Here is a 19,959-nt window from a genome sequence, read left to right on the forward strand (position 1 = left end):
TGTTGCAAAAATAATGTAATTTACCTTTAAATGCTGTGTCCTTGACAGCTATCCTGCATTACCTTGCCCTTCCCATGTGCTAACAGTATGTTCACAGTCAGTGGGAGCACCTCAGATGTATTGTAGCTTGTCATGGAATGATAATGATCTGTCTGAGCTTCCTGTGCTTCTTCCTGGACTTTGACTACTTCATTTTTGGGCTCCTTTATTATTAATCTACTTAAATAAAAACAAGAAAGAGTGACAGAGTATTTACTGAGAGGCGATAAATTCCCAGAGCAATTCTTCAGATGGTCTAATGAGGCCCAAGCATCAGTCACATCAGCAATTTGGCACACTGGTAGCTCCAGGGTGCAGTTCAGCCCCCCTTGAAACCTCTGGAAAGACTCTGAAAACTAGATGGTGCCCTAAATGAACAAAGGCTGTTGTTCCACAGACTGAGTGACATTGAGTATTCCCAAAGGGCTTTTCTTTATTATTATTATTAGATTAGAATCAGTTCTTAAATCACTAAATTGTGTGGAAATTTCCTATTCCAGAAATAAGCAAACATTCAAGAGTATATATATTTTACTTAGCAGCTACCGCAGAAAAATATACAAAGTGGGAATCTGTTAAATACAAAACCTAACTGGATATAAAAATGTATTCCCCTGACAGGTCAGTTTCTTTAATAGCATTTCATTAAAGAGGGTGCCATTGTTTTATGAAATATTCTATGGTTTAATATATAAAATATGCAGCTGTTTAATGTATCTCAAAAAGTTCAGTTTTGCATTGTACTTTTATTTTTCATCAGCATAAGTTTCTCTTGAGTAATTTCCTTTGCATCAGTTCTTGTGGAATAATTTTTTTATCAGGTTTATTAGCTCTGAGTCCATTTGTGTTTATCCAGCCCAAATAGATTACACTAAAAGTATAATTCATAAATTAAGACTTGAACAGATTCTTGAGACTTCATTCTTATAAATCATAAGTTTAAGAACACACTAGTAGAGTCCAGAGGTGATCAAAAGGGTAAATCTGAGAGGTATTTGTTGAATTTTTTGAAATATCTTAGTTGTTTGATTCCTTTTGCCCAATGGACTGGCAAAGATGACAGTAAAAATTGGAGCAAACTGTGGCACAAAGAAAGGAAAACAAAAAGAATAAGACTCAGAAAAGCCAAGGTGTTTTAACTTCATGTCTTCTACAGTCACCCAACTCAAAACCTGGACACAAAGAGGAATCTGGAGCTCTGAACACACTGGGAATAACAGTATCCACAGGAAGGCCAAAAAAAATTGGTGAATTAGAAATGTTTCATGGTTTGCTCTGAGAGATGAGGCTCCTCTCTGAGACTGAAAGGATGTGGATCTGTTGAACCCTTGTTATTATTTATTTTTTATTTATTTTATTATTACTAAATATAGGTTAGTATATATAGGGACTTACATAGTTATGTTGTATGTATATGGGAAGTCAGAAATGTGAAAATACAAGTCTACCATATAGATTTTATGTGGATTTGGCACATGTGCAAATGCATAATTGCAGGAATTAGGATTTAGTAGAATAGTCCTGGAAGCCAGCAACAGGTTTTCAGGCTTCGTTGTTATCCTGGTTGATTCATCATCTAAAATAAGTTTGAACAGACAACATAAAACCTAAGTGCTGCAATTGTCTCTGCAGCTCTCTGGACACTGCCAGCTCACACTTTAGCAAAAGGTTGTGCAGGACTGTATATAACTGACACATCTCAGGGACAATGGAGGGTACACAAAATTATATGTCTGCTTTAGAAAAGCTTCATTTCACCTGAGAAATAAAGACTTGTATTGCAAATGTGCTTCCAACCTGAAAAACCTCTGCCAACATTCAAAATAAAAGTGAGGCAAACATTTCAGACAGTCAGAGCAACTTAAGTTTGAAACAATTTCTGCAGGACAGATTCTCCATCCTTTGATTTGAGAGTAAATGTCTTCTCATCATATACTTGTGTGCTGGTTTAAAGGTGAACCAGCAGGGGAAATGAACTCACCACGAGAGAGATTATAAGTCAGAGCTAAAATTTAATAATAATATTACAATAAAAACACTGAAACAAAAGGGAAATTGCTTTCAACTCACAGAAATCCAGCAGTATAACCCAGTGTCCTGGGGCACAAACCCAAGGGGGTTTGTTTGCCCTTGTGCTGAGACCCCGGTGGCTCCCCCAAGTCCAGAGCAAAAGGAAATGAAAAACCTGTTGGTGCAGACGAGGGCTGTGGTCTGGGCGAGAGCGGTGATCTCCTCCTGTCGAGGTCCTGCTGCTCCTCTGGATACGACGAGAAGTTACCAAAGTCTTCTTACCCACCACTTATGTACCCTCAGGGAGCACCCAGTCCCTCCCCCTGGGCGGGGACTCACACAATGGGTGATTAACTCTGGGAGCCAGGGGGTATTGAACTGTTGATGGCCCATTAGCAGCTCCGCCCCCTCAGGCTGGGTGTGAAGGTGATAATGACTCCCTGGGCAGCTGCTGCTAATGGCCCATTGTCCTTGGGAATGAATAGAGGGGGTAGAATACACAGCTTTGATCACCCCCACACAGTGTCAGCTGGTCCCTCCTGCTCAACTAGGACAACTTGATCTCTCATGAGGGTAACACAAGTGATCCAGGCCTGGCTTGAGTCATTTTTAATAGTGTTCTTTGTTAATACAGCATACAATATGGTCACAGTAGTCTCCTCAGGTCTTGAAGGACCAAATGAGAAGGATGTATGCAATAACTTTCACAATACTTCGATAGAGGTGCTCTGTGTCAGACCTGTCCACTCACAAGGTGGAAGACTTTAAAACATTATTAGTAAAAAAAGGGACTGATTCACCCAATCTACTGTTAAAAAAATCTGATTTTTGCATAGTACTGAGCAAAGCTACCAAATTTCAAAGAATACCAATTGAAATTTGAGACAGTTTATTAAATAACTTGGCAATATTTCAGTCAATATACCTGCCCTCTTGCTTATCTTTCTTTGTTCTAAAGATTTGAGAACAGTATTTGCTTCATTTGACCTTCAGCTGTCTAGATTCCAGTTAACTCTGATGGAGAAACACTAATGTGCTACAGCTTAGACTGACTCACACAGAGATTTGGGAAATTTTCACAGGAGTGGTTTGTTTCCCATACAAATGGAAAGGTCTGACTGTGGAAGGGGAAAATGAAACCACTGTGTGGCTTCCACACAGTGCTGTCAAATAAATTATCATTCCTGTCCCAGGAGGGGAATTCGATGTGCAGACCCGTGAGTGCAATTGGTGCCCATTAACCCAAACAGAGGGATATGGGGGAGCTCTGACTTGCCTGCTGCGGGCCTTAGCCAAATATTCTCCTCATTGTCCCACCAGTTCTCGACTGATGCCCTGGTACTCTTAACAGTCCTGATGTTCCCAGCCTCTGCCTGCCTCAGGAACATTCTACATTAGTAGGTACTTTTGTGAAGAATGCAGGGTGTAATTTTTTTTTTGCAAAGAATATTATACATGTAGGCTGGCATGCACACAGGCATGTGAGTGTCTCAAACCACTCTTCCACACTCCCCTTCCTACATGAGATGGAAATAAACCAGTATAACCACATGTCTGCTGTATGTATGGCTTTAATGAGGAGATGAGACAGTGTAGATCAGCCATGTTATAGCCAGTGAGGGTGTCAAGTCTTCCAGCCAGGGCAGCATTCCATAACAGAGACTTGTTCACTGTAGTAGCAGAATGTCAAAGTCCCTCTCACATCACGTCATGGAACACAATGCTGTTTTCAGGCTCTACTTTTACCTCGATTCTTAAACACACAATAAATGGCACAAATGCTTCCATCAGTCCTATAAATACTCAGCATATCTGTTTTATCCACACTTATTGCAGCAGCAACAATTTGCATGCATTGTAATCTTGTGCTTAGTTCCAGTGTTAGTCACTGATTCAGTGGTTTATTTAACAGAAACAGATTTCAGATCCTTGACAAGCTCTGACAAATTTCAGAAGCCCCGAAAACTGAGACAGTGGAAGAGTGAATTTTATCTTACATGCAGAATAAGTTATGAAAATTTTCAGACCCACAATCTCAGTACTGCTGTCAGTTCCCTTGTGTGACTCTACTCCCTGATTTCTTGCTTGGAAACAGTAAACCAGCAAACCTTAAGCTCAGCTTGTGTTGGCATACTTTGAGTGTCTCAACTAAGGTTCCTTTTGCCCTGTAAAAAAATTGGTTATATGTACTATACAGTGTTGACAACATACAATTGTTTTCTGATCACTTGTTTATAAAATACCATAGCAGTAATAGAACTTGAAGAGGCCAAAAGCAGTGTTTTTGAGACTTATAAATATTGTGGTTTTTTTCTCATTATTGAACTTTATGTTTTGTGAAGACAGTCCCCCTATCAAAGCAGCAAACAAGCCTCCATCAGCAACAGCTGAATGATACCGTCAGTCTTTCATTCACATTCTTGTTCTCATGCTCTTAGACAGCCAACTCATTGTACCACTGTCAATTTGCCACCTGGAAATTACAATGCAAGTGCTACTTATATCAGTGACAGTCCTCAAAAGCCAACTTAGACACAGACAGTTTCTGCAGGAAAATTCATTAGGCTTGTCACATGGAATATCAAGTATGTGATGTTCAGGTTCTTTTTCCCACTGATTAGTTCCAAATTTGTTTTAAATACACGCTGAAAAGAAAGCAGTAGAATTAGACCCTAATTCAGCAAAAATCTGTCTTTCTTCCACTTCATAAATAACACAACTAAAGTAATGAATTTGTTTTGCTTTGATGAAGTCAGATCTGTGAAACAAAACCTAGTCTGTTGCATTAGATGTAGTACGTAGCTTTTATCCGTAGAGGATGAGTTATAAAACGTGAACCTTTTTTCTGCTGTGAGCTGCAGTATGACTCCTAGCTTAAGCACAGAGCAGAGGAACATCAAACTACACTAAGAAATTACATTAGCAAGGCTCCAACTATTATCTTCAAGCAAAGTTTGTTTGAACATGGTCAATTTTCTGAGTTCACTTTTCTCCTATGAAAAATGGGATCTTCTAGCACAGTTTGCTTCTACTATTCTCATGCAAATCCACAGTCCAGGACAACTTGATAGGGTCTTCTTTGGGAAAACATAGCAAAGACAATAGTCAAAGATATCCCCTTGTAGGATATCCATCATTTTCAGTGACCTTAGCTCTCACAAGTCATGAAAATTGTTTGAGGCTTGCCACAATATTATTTACTCTTTTTCTGCACTACTTAGAATCACAGAACAGTTTGGATTGGAAGAACCCTAAAAAATCATCTAGTTCCAACTCCCCTGCCATGGAACAGGGACACCTTTCACTAGACCAGGTTGCTTGAAGCCCCATCCAACCTGGCCTTGAACTCTTCAAGGGCTGGGGCAAACACAGCTTCTTCAGGCACCTATGCCTGAACCTCATTCCCCTCACAGTAAAGAATTTCTTCCTAGCACCTGATCTAAACCCGCCCTTTGTCACTACAGACCCTTGTCAAGTCCCTCTCTAGTTCTCTTGTAGCCCTTTTAGATACTGGACAGAGCTGTAAGTTCTTCTTTCTTTCAGGCTGAATAGCCCCAGGTTTTTCCACCTGTCTTCATAGGAGAGACTCTTCTTTGCCTTCACTCCATGTTTATCATGTCTGGAGAGATTGTTACCTTCTCTAGCCCAGGTTTACACAAAGCTTGGAGGACATTCAGTTCACAACACTCCCTTAGGCACTTAACTGTTAAAAATCAGAATAAAAGAATATCAATGACACTTTGGAATACAAGGTAAGTCCCTAATCTCAAATAGTAATCTGAGTTCCTTGTAGGTGAGAAAGAAACTTTAATACTCACCTGACAAAAGCCTGAGTGAAGGCATGAATGCTCCTACAGAACTTCCTAAACATCTATGTAAAATCCAGACCTCATTGCAGAGGCTAAACTTATATTAACTTCAGCAGCGCCAAGACTTCACCCTTAGTTTTTAGTTCCAGCAGAGTGGAAAGCCAACTTTGGAGAAAGCGATGGGACTAGGAAAAATGAGAAACTTTGGGGGTGCAGTAACAATTAAAATGAATAATGATTTTCAACTGAGGTAGAAGTGGGAAAAAACATCAATACTGAGAGTGCTGTTTCAGCTGGCACTAGATTCTATTTACTTTATGAAGAATATTTTAGCAGAAGACAAGCAATTTAGTAGCATCTCCTCTGGAACTGTTTCTGTTCTTATCCACAGATGGAATCTGTGCTTCCTTTTCTTACATGCTTTTAAAAATTATTTCCTTTTTTTTATCTTCTACTCACTAACATTTTTCCAAGTTGCTCAGCTTAGTTCCCCACTCTCTCCACAGTATGAAAGCTTTATTGTTCCCAGTGAATGCTTCATCACTTACCCCTCCTAGCTCCACTCTTTGGCACAAATGGCCTCCTTTGAGCTTCTGTGTGAAGACCACCTGCAGCAGACCTTGAAATGACTAACATGGAGGTAGGCTGAGATCAGCTTAAACTCAAGCTTCAAATGTACTCTACAGCTCTTGCTGTTTCCTACTCCCCAAAACGACTTCATTTCCTACACCGACTGCTAAAGCAATAGTCCCAAAAGAGGGAGCAATGATTTACAGGGACACTTCTTAATATATGAACATTAATGTTATTAATTGTAGCAAGTACCAAATTTACTAGAGACATAGTCCATGACCAGCGTTTTGAAGGAAATATGGTATATCACTCAAATCCATGGATATAGCTGTAGAGATTTATAGAACTTTGCCTTCAATAGAACATAGTGTATGACTAATGCTGAGGTCATGTCAAATGTTCATTTTGCTCATTTACTTTCGAAGGTGCAGTTGAAATAGTTGCCAATTCAACATATGAAAAGGATTTTTTGATAAGAATATATTGACAAGAAGATATGTAAAAGCTGACTAAATGAAAAGTTTAATTTAATAGCAAACAGAAACTATTTGTGATTTTTATTTCCCTGAAAACTGTATTTTAAAAATATCTATTGATGTTCTGATCCTAAGGCTTAGTACTAGTCAAAGGACACATTACTTGTCTGGTCCCATGCCTGGTAGAGAGTGCCAAAAGGGAGACCTCACAGTAGCTAAGCACTGTGGCTGATGATAGTTACAGAGTCAGTAATAGTGGCTCAGTTCTCCAAACGGTCTTTTAATCCAGCAAGACATACATGGAAATCAATTAAATTGCTCAGGATTCACAATAGGTTACTTAGTGCACAATCAGCCTCAACAGAAAAATTCCTTGTAATTCACTGTGCAACTAAGCAGATAAGAATAATCTGCAATTTCCAAACATCTCAGACATTTAACAGCCAAAACCACGCACAAATGCACGTGCTGGGGAAATGAAATTAGCAAGTGGTGTCATTTGTTTTAGCATATGATCACATCTGACAGGCATGAGCTTGTGTCTGGTGTGTTTTCTTGTTTGTGCTGGGAAAAGGAAAATATGAAGGCTGTTAGGAATGTTTCTGAATGTGATGCTTTCTTTTTGCCCCATTTTCTCTTTTCTTTCAGTAAAAACAGTGGAGATGTTTAAAAGCCCTAAATCATACAAGGCATATTTTTAATATCTTGTACTAGGGATAACCTTTTTACTAGCACTGGAAATCCCTATGTAGCATATATAGATGTATCCAGATGGATTGCTTCCATATGAAGGCATTTTCTTTTGCCATTTTTCATTCTATTGTATGTAGCTGTAACTTATGCTTTTTATAATGAAGGGCTACTCTTAATAACCCTGTATTTATTTTATTTTATTTTTCTTTTAGAAAGAGCAGATGTGATGAAGTGAATGAGAGCTATTGGTTTAATAAAGCACAGTCATCTTCTCTCAGATGTTACAATAAAGATTAGATAGACCTTTAATGATAAAGCTCCAATGCTACCTCTGCTGTTGATAAATGGTCTGAAATTTCATTTTCTCTGTTCTGTGTACCTTGCATACACGTCTGTGTTTAACTGTTTAGAAACTGATATTGTAACAACATGAAAGTGATGAACCCCAGGATCTCAAAATAGCTCATTGTATAAATGATGGTTTCTACCTGAAAGGGAGAAGTGAAAGGTGACAAATCCTTCCTTCTCAATTAAATTCCCTTCATGAGAGTCTTTAGTACATTTCTGACTATCATGTCAGTCAAGCAATAACAGAAAATTCAGTGTCATTACGGAAAAAAAGACATTAAAATATTTTTAGGAGTGGAAAGAGGGGATACATGAATATACTTCAAAGAGAGGGTCTTGTTTTCTTTTTATTCCCTCAGCATTTCCATGAAACTTAAGGCAATGACATCACAACAAAACAAGGTTGCCAAGATATACTATGCAAAAACATGTTTTCACATGGTTACATTTTCTGCAAATTATAGTTCTTGGAATATAAATCAGAATAATTGTTTAAATCAGAGTGACTGTTGAAACAGATTTACAGAGATCAAATCAAAAATGTAATAATTCTTGTGGTTTCGCTAATGCTCAGAGCACCAAATACTTCTGAAAATTTTAGTTGTCAGTTATATATAGTGTTTACATTAACATGCTGCTTGAACAGAGAAAATATATATTTTAAGATGAAAATGTGAATCCAGGGTTACAAGAATGTTTCTGAAACAGCTAAGTCATCTTGTTTCAAGTAAAACCAGATGTTTGCTTAAAGTGAAAGGCAATCATTTCTTTTAATTATGTTCACTGGTTAGGCCACCAGGAATATCCATATGTGCACACAATGATCCGATTAAAATCAAAGACCTTACGATGGAGAAAGCAATCAACAACTGAAAGACCACCAAATGACATGCAAGGCACTGACCTGGATTCCACTACCTCCGTTCACCCATTTTCACTCAGCAAGTTGAACAGGAGAGACTGCTGGAATCCACCGAGGTCCCCTGGGAGTGTCACGTCCCTGGCACCTGGAGGTATCTTCGGCAGCAATGGCCTCCTAAAAGGTTCTTCCAAATTGCTGGACCTGCACTAGACACACTTCTCAATTTTTCACGGGGTTAATACATGGAAAGACATTCCGTATGCAGTAAGGAAACTGCTGCAATGCTTTTCTTTGGTCGTTTCAGGATGTGTGGCATTGTGGTGAGTCTAGTGGAAGAGCGAAAACTATGGAAACTCTGAAAGTGTTTTTTATGAACACTTCACCAGAGGAGAAGGGGATGGAAAAATGAATCAAACAAGTGGATTTTCATGTCATCCTGAAATCCTGCCTGTAGATGCCACGTCACTGTCCTTGGTAAAGACTGTAAGCACAATGCATTAGCATGTGGTTTCTTAAATAACCTGTAACTGTTGATCTTCCTGTCCCAGACATTTTGAATGCACTTATCACCTGAATTTTTATCAGTGACTGGTGGCTTTGAAACTCTACAACACTTTTTCTAGTTTAGAATTTCTATTCAAAACTGCATTGATCATGTATATAAGGATCTATTCTTAGTCCTTTTCTGAAGAAATACCAAAAACTCTGGCCTGTGGCAGGAGATGCACCTTCTAATTATTTACAGTCAAAAATGATCTTCTGGGAACTGGCACCTACCTCCAGTAGGACATCCTCAGCTCCTCTTTGATCCTACCAGCACAAGTACAGCTCTATAACCATCTATTTCAATGAAAACTATGCATTGTATATCAAAAATTGTGCATCATGTTTATTTACTATGAAATGTAATGTTGACATAAACACACATGCACATGAAAAGTCCTTATATGGATGTAATATGTTGCAGGTGGACATAAAATAACATCATATCCTCTGATTAGTTTTTTTTTAATGGTATTCTTTCCAGAGCTGACCATTTACTTCAGGAAGACTTGGCAAGTTCATGACTTTTTCTGCCCATAGTTTTCAATTAGTACTACCTCAGCTTAAGGGTATAGGACCATTTTTCTCTGTGGCACACATCTTGAGCCTTTTGCTGGAGGCTGGTCAATTTTCTGGTGGTCTTTTACGTCACTTTCTTCACCAGTTTGTGGAAAAGAAATGAGGGGGGAAAAAGAAGGAAAGAATATTTTGCTCAGTAAAAGATATTCTTTGGCCATGTACATTTGTCAGAAATGCTGGCATTTTCAGGCCAGACTGAATACATAATCAAGTGATTAAATGTCTTTACAAAAAAAATGGACAAAGCATATGGCTCAGGTGAAGCCACTAGGATTTTTAACTCTTATTTCAATGAGCCAAAGAAACATTCTTCTCTATCTTCCTATGTTACTTCTGTCATGGTGGGGTAATTTACTTTACACATTCAGTTTCTGTGGTGGTGATCTTGGCTCAATTACTGTATTGTTTTGTTTTTGGTTTCTAGTCCACTCTGTTTGGCAATACTTTTCCCCAAAGAGGAGATCCTTTTACTTCCATTCTCAATGCTCTGCAAGACAACCCTTCCCTCACTCAAGCCTTTCCCTCAGACTTGGATGAAGTTCAGCTTTTATAATGTTCTTCAACAAGCATGGATACACCCGTGACAGCTTTGTTTTGTTCTTGTGAGTCCTGTACAGTCTTTTAAATGCTCCTCTTTCACATGGCTTCACTTCAATGTCAGTGTTCTCACAGGACCCCTGTGCATTGTGTCGTCCCTCAAAGCTCCTCTCAGTGTTTTGACTAATAGGCAGCTATAGAAAAAATTTGGGCCAGGATATTTAGAGGGAAAAAATCCTGCAGACCCTGCAAATTTAGTAGCAGACACTTGATTTTTGTTGATTAGCTTGTAGATATCTTGCCAGGAATATCTTCTTCAAGGCATACTCCTGTCTTGAAATACAACATCTTCACCAGCTTTCAACATGAGACAGGAACCAAAACGAGTTAGCATTGGAGTGGATGACCTCCAAAAACTTCTGGCACTGCTCTATGGAAAGTAGATGGCATTAATGCTGATATAGAAGAGTTGTAGGCAGTCTAATTTGTAACTCAGTAGGATCCCAAAATATGTCCAGAATATTATTTATTACTAGAAGTTATAAAATAGAGTTAAGGCAGATTTTATTGTTTACTTATCCAAGCCATAAAATATACAAGCACAGGAAATATAAACAACAGCAAAACAAGCTGAGCGAAGACAAGCTTTCAGCTAGCTTAATCATCTCTAAATTCTAAATATTACCTCATGATGGATGTCTGCTGGAGTCAACAAAGGACGATACCAAATCCAGTTCCCTGTTCCACACAGACCACCCCTAATGCGGACACTTCCATCCAAATATATTATCACTTGTCTTGCCTTGAAACAGGAAATTTAATTTTCTCATCACCATTTGGTGAGTATACTTGTGGAAAACAGCCTACTTCCTACCCTTCTTTGGACTGGCTTTTGCAGGTGGATTGTTCTTTTCCACTGTGGATGAAGGAACAGTCAAGAATGTCTCCCTTCCTTACTCTGATGGCCTGGGTGAATTTTTCTAGACTAGTTTTTATAACCTTTCCATCACTAAATTCTAGTCATTTACCAGTGGTATATTAAGTGATACATGCAATATCTGTTACATAAACTGTGATTTCCTGCTCATTATCATTTATTATTCTTCTTTTCCATACTCTTCAGAAACAGCACATCCTTCTGGACATACTTTATTCCATGCCACACCACTAAGTGTCCTACTGCTAATCTGAGGTTGGCTTAGGAAAAGAATATAAAATTAGGGGATAACATAAAAATTACATGAAACTAGCACATTTTGTATATCCACTTGCCCAAAAGGTCCATATAGTCACCATTACAGCCATGTGCATTTCTAGTTTTAAATCCTTCAGTGACTGGGACTCTACAACCTCTCCAGCAAATTTATTCCATTCTTCAACTGTGGCTTTTATTCCTAATACATAACAAAATTGTCCCTCTGTAAATTAAACTGATTACATCTTGTTCTATGCACCATGGCTGTGAAGAGCAGGTTATTCTGCTTTCCTGTATTTTAAAGACACCTGAAAAACAAACATTTGTTCTTGAAACCCCCTGACTAAACAGGCTGGGTTCAGAATTCATTAAGAATGACTTAATGGAATTAACACCACATGAGTGACTTGAGCAATCTGAACCCATCACCCTATTTCAAACTAGGCTGAAAAAAAAGTATCCAGAATTTGCAGACATTGTATATTGGATGGAACTTCTTTGTAAAATATCAGAAGTTTGCAAAATAAATTCATTTTTGTAACTACTTTATGAACTTGGAAAAAGTGAGGCTTAAATGAGAAAAGTTCAATATTTGCTTTTCCTCTCCTACTTCTCACTTTATGTAGCCAGAAAATGAACTCAGTGTTTAACAAAAGTAGGTTTTATGTCAAGTAATATTTAATTACTGTGTTTGTTTAATAGAAATTAATAATTAAGCAGCCTGAAATGCAATCACTATTATAGTTTATAGATAAGAGAAAAACATTTGAAATTATCTTAAGTAAACTACAAAAACATGGACTAATCTTATGAACAAATGCAAATTCATAATCCTGCTTAGGCCATGGTCTGCTGGTAATGCAGTTGCAATTAAAGTTCTCTGTGATTTATGGAAGTCAAAAAGGAAATTATTCAGAAACATCTACACTGGATGCTTGTAACTGGCTCCCCCTCTCCCAAAGGACGGGACTTTGCCATGGCTCAGCTCAGAAGATCTTTGACTTGTTTTGCAAAATGTTTGCTTGACTTCTTCAACTTCATCTGTTAAATGTGCTCGGCTCAGTAAGATAACTGGCACACGGGGTGACACAACACTTGGAATTACAGTATCAATCCTTATAAGCTAATTTCTAACAAATGGAGGAGTCTATTTTTATTCTATTCTTATTCAATTTTCATAGTCCTTGAGGAAAATGTTCAGACTAATTAATTTCCCTCGTCATCTAGAACTCAATGCACTGATAAATATAACTATGATCTCTTTTCATTTTTAAAATTTTAAACTATTTCAGTCTGTTCTAGTTATTAAAATATCTATTCAGGTTATTTCTATTAGTAGCAATTATAAACATGAAAAAAAATTCACAAAAATCAAAATTCTGGAGTTGTTTTAAAGTCTCTAGAAGTATTTTAGCTTACTTTAAAAGAACAAACATTTAAAGTTGTCACATTGAGACCATTTTAATGGAATATGTAGGTTACAGGGAAAATGACTTTACAAAATATTTGTGAGTTTTCTTTAGCCATGTTAATACACCAGAAATCCCCATGGGACAGAAATGCAATACTATAAGGTAAGGAAAAGAGCTACTTGCAATCATGAACACAGGTTGCTCAAAACTTGTTCATCCTGATTCAATCATAAATTTTCTTATAGGAAATCTGGGAATGAACAAAAACTTTGGTAATCAGGAACAAGATGTGGTTCAAGATTTCTCTCAAAGCAAGCCCCTGATTCTATGATGTTCACCTGTACTTTTTGTCTCCACTATTAAAGAAATCCCTTGTGGAGATACCAGTAGCAGAGCTGACTGAAAACACTGTCAGCATGAGTCTTGGCCTGGGAGACAGAACTGATTTTACAAGGGAAAAATTGTCTAACTGACCTTGGGGGGAAAAAAATCAAGTAAAAAATAGGATTTCAGGCCACTTCCTGAATTAAAGAAAAAAGTCATCATCCTCCACAGTTTTTTACTGCTTATTGGTGAGTGCAGAAATGCATGTTAAGGACTAAGAGAACTGATGGCAGTGATACAGCTGGGATCTAAAATAACTGCACTTTTCAACTTCATCGGTACAGTGACCACACAAGATCCACAAATTACTGGTACTTCCAGTCTATTTGAACTTAACAACACCATTGGGAAAACTGACTACTAACAAATACCAAGGCCATTGCAAAATCAGTAAAAAACTTTATTCAGTGGCAAAAACATACAGCAAATGATATTCTAACTCATCTTTCCTTTTAAAAGCTGTAAACACCCAGTGCCTCGCTCTGCTCTGTCACCTGCTGATGACTTTCAGCCAGAGAGCCCATGAGGGGCTGCAGAGCCCAGCTGTGGTGGGGAAGGAGCTAGTTGGGTGGTCTCCTCTGATAACCAGGTGACCAAAGAGATGGTGAAACCTTCAGCTCTGCAAATGGAGACAAAGAGGCCTGCAGGCAGAATTTTGTCAGCTGCAACCTCCCAGCCCACTGTTGCAACTCCCAGGCCACTTCCACACTGCAGTCACTTGAAGAAACTGCACCCATTGAGATTCCAGCCTGACAGGGGCAGCCCAGGCTATGTATACCTCTATAGGTGTGGGGATGGGAGTAGAGGTAAGAATCTGAAGAAAGTGCTCCTCCAACACTCCACATCCCTCCAAGCAGCAGCTCCAGAGACAGTCTGGAATTTAGGTCAGAAGACAAGAAGGTGTCTGTTGGTAGAACTATTATCATCAGTATCACAGTTGCACTTGCCTTGGACTTGAGAACAGCAGCACTGTGATAAATTTCAAGGAATTTCTGATGTTTCCCTCTTAAAGGGATGCTAATCCATCTTGGGATAGGGAACGTGATAGGGAAGGATTTTATTTGGCCCACAGTCATGATATTTTTTTACATTAGATATTGCAAAAGAATTCTTTACTGTGAGGGTGGGGAGGCACTGGACCAGGTTGCCCAGAGAAGCTGTTGATTCCCCATTCCTGAAAGTGTTCAAGACCAGACTGGATGGGGGTTTGAGCAATTTGGTCTAATAGAAGGTGAACCTGCCCATGACAGGGGGATTGGAGGTGGATGATGTCCCTTCCAACTCAAACCACTCCGTGATTCTGCATTTCCCAGTTTGCCAGTAAATATGAGTTGTTCACCAAGTTCAACCACATTTGTTGTGTGAACAGGCAATTTTTACATATCAAGCTCCTAAGAAATTTGGAAAATAGACAACTGGATTAAGAGAAGACCAAAGTTTATCATCCCTACTGTCAGAAAACTTGATGAGTCTTCATGGTGACATTGCCAGGCACTAGAGAAACCATACAGAAACATTCAAAAAGGTTCTGAAGCAAGGCTTAATTCAGTTCTGGTCTTCGTGGGAATGATTTGCACTTTGGTTTTGTTTATTCATTGCTTACTCAGGGTCTTCTGAGGGAGCTGGATGCTTATGTTATTTATTACTTAATGGTGAAATAGTTTTTCTTAAGACCTTGAAGAAATGTCTCAGACTTTTAGGGAAAAATTTTCTGGTAGACTTATCACATCCAGTTGACTGATATTATTTTCTCACCAATGCACACACATTTTTCCTCCAACAAATCTGTTTGGAGTCAAATAAGAAACAACAATTTCTTTTAGGGGAAACAAAGGAGAAATCCAACTTTCCTTTATGTGCCATGCACTTATCTCTTAAGTGCCCCCAAATACGTAACATTTGAAATTTTAAAAAATTAATGAAATTGCAGGTTTTTTCTTTAAGCTTACAAAATCCTGTGTGTAGAACTACAATCACCCTGATGTGCAACCTTAGCAGAAATAATATGCAGTAGGTTTCTAAAACCTGTCCAATACTATTTCTGTAAGAAAATTGCCATTTCTACAATGAACATTTAAAGATGGAGTACTAAATCATTTCACATCAAAAAAATTTCTGAAGGATGCATGTTCTTCTGGATATCTGTGAACAGCATTTCTTATCTGAACAATGTACATGGAGTCTTCTGCCTTGCTTTTCAGTCCTTCTGAAATTCTGATGAAATCCTGAAAGGTAAAGGTTTGTTTCCCAAAGGAAGCAGCTGAATTGTCACAAGATCACTCTTTGCTGAAATCAAGTTGTAAGTCAGACAGTACTACTACTACTTCTACATACTTCTGAATCAAAGCTCTTCCCATTATTTCTGCTTTTCTGTGATAGATTTTAGATGAGCTACACTTATGATCAGAAAAAGATGTAGAAAATTCTGTGGCAATCTACATTTCATTCTAGGAATTATGTTATAAACACCAACACATTACAAGTTCAGAGCACTTCAATTCCAAAAATTTATTATATTATTTGTCATCAACTTGAAAGACATGCAAGATGTTCCTTGCTTTCAAAAGTACCTCTCTATTATCTTCATTTTCATCTAGTCCAAATTCTACTTTGTTTGATAACCCATTACCAAATGAAGGTATTTGCTAACAGCTCAAAACCAGTTTAGGAAGTTTTCCTTTGCAGAAAATGTAACAGTCAATTCATTTTCAACTTACGGAACTTCGTGTTTCAGCATTTTGTGTAATTAAATTGATGAAAATATTTCCTCTAACTATATCATTTTGAAAATCTTTTGGAACATGAGGGGGAAAAAAATCATTTTATTATCTCTCTTTTTGGATCTGGGGTGTTTCTTCTACCACACATTTTGATGTATTGTGCAATTTATAAAAAGAACAGTTTGCTGGAAATTATGTCCTTCCTAATTTGGTATCCTGTGCATATAAGCTGTCATTTCACTGGGTGTCTTGAAAACGGTTACACAGGCTCTGATTCTTCCATTACAGAAGTAGTAATAGATGTTTATCTCCAATTTCAGGGGATGTCTGTGGTTTGAAGCAAGCTTGGCTGTATGAAAAAATAAAGCCCTTCCCAGCCATGTCTCTGTGTGTTCTCACAACTGAAAGAGAAACACTTTATTGGGAATGCAGGAAGCTTTTATCCTACCAGGGCGCTCCAAGTTTTATGTAAGCCCCAGCAATGCATATGACTCTGTCTCAAGTAGATGATCTACAGAAGTGACCTGAAGGGAAGTTCTAGCCAGGTGGGGGCTGGTCTCTTCTCCCAGGCACTCAGCAATAGGACAAGGGGGCACGGGCTTAAGCTCTGCCAGGGGAAATTTAAGTTGGAGCAGAAAAAAGTTTTTTACAGAGAGACTAATCAGGCATTGGAATGGGCTGCCCAGAGAGGTGGTGGATTCACCATCCCTGGAGATTTTTAAATGCAGATTGGACGTGGCGCTGAGTGCCATGATCTGATAAATGGACTGGAGTTGGACCAAGGGTTGGACTCGATGATCTCGGAGGTCTTTTCTAACCCAATCGATTCTATGATTCTATGATTCTATGACGTTGGATAACAACACGGCACAGCTCCACTGCCTCCACAACACTGGGAACTGACATTGCTTAACAAGTTCAGTGAGGAGGGAGGGATCTCCCTTAAACCTTGTGCGTGAATAATTGTTACAGTCCATTTCCACTCATGCTTTCTTACATCTGCATAATATGCACATCTGATTCATTTTTGTGTAGACCACTTTATAAAACCCTTACAGCAGTTTTTACTGATACATTCAGCATCACCTCCCCTTTCCTTCTGGAAGGAGCACCCTTTTTCTTTCAGGAACTCACAGATAAAATATTGTAACCTAAACAGTCACCTTAATGTTACATCTCTAACAGACATTTCAATCCACAAAAATCCATAATCATACTGAAATGCAAATGTCAGTCATTATCACTGCTTCTGCTCTTTACTTCCTTCAGCTCCTATGTGATCTTGAGCTCAGACTCTGTGACCCAAGCAGACAGTTTCAGCCCTTTAGAAAAATGTATGGAATAAAATAATTGTTAAATATTGAAGTATTGAGCCCTGGGTATGTAACTAAAGCAAACTGCTACTAGTTTAGAATTATTCTGGAAATATGTTTCAAGTTTGTCTTTTGATATTTCAGAGGTAGTGAAATTAATGTCTGCATAAAGTATGTGATGAAATCTTGGATTGCTTGATTTTAAAGTATTCTGAAGCATTGATTTCTGCATGTGAGTTTTTCCAAATGGTTAAAAAACATTAGTTTCAGATGAGTTCTTCAGAAACTGATTTGGTGCTCTTCTGAGCAACCCCTTGATGCTCTTCTCTGACTCCATCTCATTGTTCTTCATGAATATTTTCACCATAGACATTAAAAAAAACCAAACCCCCAAGCATGTTTTGCACAAAATCCGAGAAGCTATTGATGAATTAATCCATTAGCCCACATCAAGAGCCTGTTTGTAGCTGTTTATCAACGATTATTTTTCATCTTTTTTAAAGAAATTTCCTTCTTTTTTACCTGCTTAAAATCATTTATTGGGATCTATTGCTTAGACAGATTACTTCTATTTAATGTTATGCTGGTGACATGCCCTTTCCATCTTAATGGAAACAAAAACTCACTGACTTTTTCTCTTATCATTAATGTAATATGTTGCTGTAATGTTATTGCTACAATGAAATATTTTGAACTCTATTTTCATAAGCAAATTCCTATTGCCTTTAAATAATTCTTCAAATGTATTATGAATCAGAGTGACTAACACATATTCCATACTTTTTTTCTAAAATCAGGATATCCCTGAAAATCTCATAACCACCAGCATCACCATATTTCTTCCTCTTACATTTAGTCTTGGCACTATCTTTCTTCCAAAAGTCTGGCATTTCCAAAATCTTGAAATACTCACTAAAAGAGAATGCTGTTCATTCCAAAATCTTCCTTGAGCATCTGTTTTTAAACTCTTAAGTAAAAAATGTCTGGATCTATTGTTGCTTGTTAAGATCTTTGATTATTACTAGGCAATAATATTTTATACAATGTGTTACCTACCTTTTCATTCAATTCAGAATAAAAATAGCTATAAAACACAATTTTCTTTGTAGGTATTGCTATTTACTGTTGCAAAAATGGATCAATAACCCTGTTCATTTTATTTTTGTTCCCCAGAAAGTGCTTTCTTCATGTCATCCTTAACACTAACTTCTAGATTTCTTCCTTACAGAGTCAGTTTTCCACAGGTTCCAACATTAAAAAAACCCCAACCAAATCCACATTATAAACTGTTTTGTTGCTGCACCTGTTACAGATATAGGTATAGTTACTATTGCTTTCATTGGTGAGTGTTATCGGCCTTTTAAACAAGTTGTTCAGTCATGGGATTACTCTGTTCAGGGTTTGAAGTAAACAGTTTTTAATTATCATTCACATTTTTCTGATTAAATTTTTCCTCCCAGATGATTTGGTTGGTAATTGTTTTCAGCTCGTGCAACTGATCTTTTTAAAGCACACAGGGCATGCACACACATGCACACACGCACAGGCACACACACTGCAGACATTAATACATGTTTGTGTGTGTGTGTGCATTTCAGAGTGCGTGCGGGGGTGTGTCCGTGTGTGCACTGTGCAGCCGTGCACAGATGGTAAGGATTTATTATGTTTATTCAAAGCAACTACAATCAAGTCACAAACGCTTGAGCTGAACCACAAACATTGGGAAATTCTTCTAACTCAGTGTCTCAGGCAGAGTTGTCCCGCACCGTATGCAACACATTCTGACTTAGACAATCCGCACGCACAATATTTTTGAATTCTTGGGACATTCAGTTCTGGCAGCCTGCTGCCACCAGCCAGCACTTCCCAGACTCCTGAAGTCCCCCAGAAGGAATCCTTCTTTCCCTAAGCGCTGAAGATTGGTGGTGCTTCTTTGATTTGATCATAGCGACCAATACTGACAATAATCTAGAAATAAATTAAGATCACAATTTGAAAAGTAGCATAGCAGAATATAAAGGCAAACTGCAGATCTTTCTGATATTGAATTATAATCACGTTAATATTAACTTAACAGTAATGATACCTGATTTTCCTAAATGTAGTGGAACAAAGTATTTTATCTTTGATGAACTTGGGAGAGAAGTATTGGACTCATTGTTACTGTTTATTACATCACTGTTTCTCCAGGTGTGCATAAAGGTAACTCAACAGTTACCGATTTTGCAGAGCCAAGAGGGTGAACTGAGGACCACAACTGTGCATCAGAGGAACCACATATGTGTCAGACAGGTGTTTACCCCACTGATACTTTGAAATAAATTTTTTATTTATAGGACCATGTCTTCATATATGTTATTTAAAGGACCATACCTGCATAGATATATTTGCTTGTTCAGAGGCAAATGGTAGTCATCTTAATCATACATTTCCAGCATAATCTTCTTGGTAAGAGGCGAGGTAAAG

This window comes from Pithys albifrons, chromosome 2, assembly GCF_047495875.1.
Source record: "Pithys albifrons albifrons isolate INPA30051 chromosome 2, PitAlb_v1, whole genome shotgun sequence".
Classification (NCBI taxonomy): Eukaryota; Metazoa; Chordata; class Aves; order Passeriformes; family Thamnophilidae; genus Pithys; species Pithys albifrons.